This window comes from Asparagus officinalis, chromosome 10 (genome assembly GCF_001876935.1).
Source record: "Asparagus officinalis chromosome 10, Aspof.V1, whole genome shotgun sequence".
In the NCBI taxonomy this organism is placed as follows: Eukaryota; Viridiplantae; Streptophyta; class Magnoliopsida; order Asparagales; family Asparagaceae; genus Asparagus; species Asparagus officinalis.
Genome location: NC_033803.1, coordinates 70,018,510 through 70,021,691, shown reverse-complemented (window position 1 = coordinate 70,021,691; position 3,182 = coordinate 70,018,510).

Genomic DNA, 3,182 nt, shown 5'->3' with positions numbered 1-3,182 from the left:
CAAATCGTCCTCCAATGTTCGATGGCACGAACTACAACTACTGGAAGTGTAGGATGAAGATCTACCTTCAATCTCTTGGCTACAAACTTTAGAACGTCGTGGAAACAAAATATGAGAAGCCAACAACTTCTTTTGTGGAATGGACTACATCTCAAAGGAAATACAATGCGAATTTGTGATTCTAAAGCAATGAGATGCTTTGATTTGTGCACTTGAAAGAATGAGTTCAATAGGGTGTCAACGGGCCACCATCCGCTAATATGATATTTGGCACACACTCGAGTAACTCATGAAGGTAGCTACTAAAGTTAAAGAGTCTAAAATTTCTGTTCTTGTGCACAGATTTCGAATTATTCAAAGATCGAAGGAAAATGAGACTATTGAGAATTGTTCACAAGATTCAGCCGAGCATCGACAAAATTCCTCTTATTGGTCTTGGAAATAAGCATATACTGCAAGTGGAAGATGGTAAGAAAGATACTGTGCGTTCTACGGTTACACCAAATGGAAAAGGAGAAGTTACCGCTGCTAGGTTGAAGTAAGCCACAATGATTTATCCAACTCTTACGTTGGAAAATCTTATTGTAATCTTATGGCATATGTAAATACAATCTTGAAGATAGGAAGAATGATGAAGAATCTTAAGAACAAGAAAGTTCTTTAGGCATTTAATACTAGCTCAAGTATGTATAAGATAAAGGAAGATTCCAGATGATGATGATGAAGAAATGGGCATGTTTGCACGCAAAATTGTCGAGAACATTCATCAAAAGAGGCTAATTTTAGAAATTTAAGATAGTTCAAATTGCAATAAACGCGTCATCTTTGTTTTAAAAGTGTAATAAAAGCGTCAGCGGCCAGTTATGAAAGAAAGATTGTCGCAATGTTGAGGAATAAACACCAAAATCAAGTTTATTGTTGCAGCACAGTCACAATATTTGCATAAATAAAGAACAAGAGTAGGAAAGCAATGGGTCCGGTGACTTTGGGATTGATAGTGATGAATCATCCATCAGATGAATAAATTAGAGAAGAAAGAAAGTGGCTCACATTGGTTGTTTGTTCATGGCACAAAAGATTAGATGTAAGTGAAGAATGAAGAGGGCTTTTTAGATGGGCTTTAATCGAATTATATGAAACTTTTATAAGATTTAAAGTTTCACATGAATTTTCTTAAAGTGGAGACAATATAAAGAGTTATGCGTGAAGAATTTCAGAAGTTTTAAATTCCTCTACTTATACAAATTCCCTCAATATAGTTGAATTTTAAAAGAAGAAAAATTTTTCTTTACTAAATAAGAAAATGATAAATTTATCTAATGAAAATAAATATTTAAAATCAAAGAAATGTACTGATAGTTTAAATATTCGAATTAATAGTTTAAGATAAAGAATATTTCTTTGCTTTTAAATCAAGATATGAGATAAATTACTGATTTCCTAAATGTAAGCAAATTTAATAAAGGAAAAGAAAATCTTAAATAATATTCTTTTTCTTTTCAAAAGAGAATCACAAAAGACAAAAGGAATTAGGTTTTCCAAATTAATAAAATACAAATCAAAGAACTACGATACAATATTTGTAAAAGCCTTCTGACGATGATTGCGAGCATGATTATACACATCTGAAATATTTTGTATTAAAAAGAAATCAAAATTCAATTTCTAGTTTGGGCTTTCCAAGAATTATCTCTTAATAAGTAATTTTTATATTTCTGATTTATTTATTAAAAATATAATGTTTATCATCTAATTATTTAAGTAAATCACTCTTCATGGGTTTGTTTCGGCTAAGGCTAATTTAAAGGAACGGCCACATAGTATGGGGGTAGCCAACAATCGAATAGTTTAGTTTTTGCAGCAGTACACAAGAAGATAGGTGGATATTACTTAGTATAGTGTTGCTCCAAAGCAATATGACTGAAATATTCGCAATTGTATGATCATGCGTTTTCAAACAAGGATGGAGGTACCGGTTAACTTTTGGGAGATAATATCTAACAGAAAGGAAAAGTCATCGGTATTGGTTTCGGACGTAGGTAATCAAAACAAACCTATCAGTTGATAGATGTTTATTAAGTGTAATTGGTACTTTAAAACATAATTTACTAAGTTATTAGTCAAATTTTGTGATAAATGTTATAAAATGTTTTTGAAAAAGAATCATGCTTTTTAAGTGGTTATGGGATATTTGATGTTAATAACGCCATTATAGATTAATAAAGTGTTATAGAAATAAATATACATATATTGGTTGTTAGTGCAATGAATAATATTTGCAAATGAACAATATGTCCTTATTGCATCATCTAATGATTCTATTTTATGGCATCAAACGTTTTGGACATAGTTAACTTTAAACCATATGTTATGAGATTTCTAAAATTGATTCAGTAAATGGTTTGGCTCTAGGATGTCATTTAAAAATAATTTTTATGTGATGCAAATGTCAACAAGGAAAAATGGGCACCAAATTCTTCTTGTAAATCTAAAAATATAATATGGCTACAAATAGACCGCATTAGAATTTAATTCATATAGATTCTTTTTGTCGCATACTAGAGTAGCATGCATTAAATGGAAGTAGATATGCCATTTGTTCTTGTTGATGATTTTTCTAGATTCACTTGGGTAATTTTGCTTTAAACATAAAAATGATGCTTTTAATTCGAGTTTTCTATAATTTTGGCAAGAAAATTCAAATCAAAAATCAGACTTTATCTATCTTCTATCGTAGTGGATCATGGAGGTGAATTTGAAAATTAATATTATAAGATTTATTTGCGTAAATTATTGTGATATGCAACATGGCATATATCCACACCACATAATCTGATGTGGATTGGCCTGCGAGCTGGGCTCCAGCAGAGATGGACGTTGTAGAAATTGGAAAAGATTAGAACGCTTATTTAGAATGAAATGCTAGAACCATGTTATGTGATAGTAATTTAGCTTAAATATCTTTTTTTGGGCAGAAGCCGTAGCAACAGGATGTAGGTAATGAATATGAAATATGAAGTTTGTATTAAGGACCTATTTTAAAGAAAACAATCTAATATGAATTATTTTTCTATAATCAAATACTAAGTACATCTTAAGCTTTATAAGTTTAATGTTGTAAATGTTTTATCTTAAATATCAAAAGGATAACTTTAGAATAAATTTGATCAAAAAATCCGATA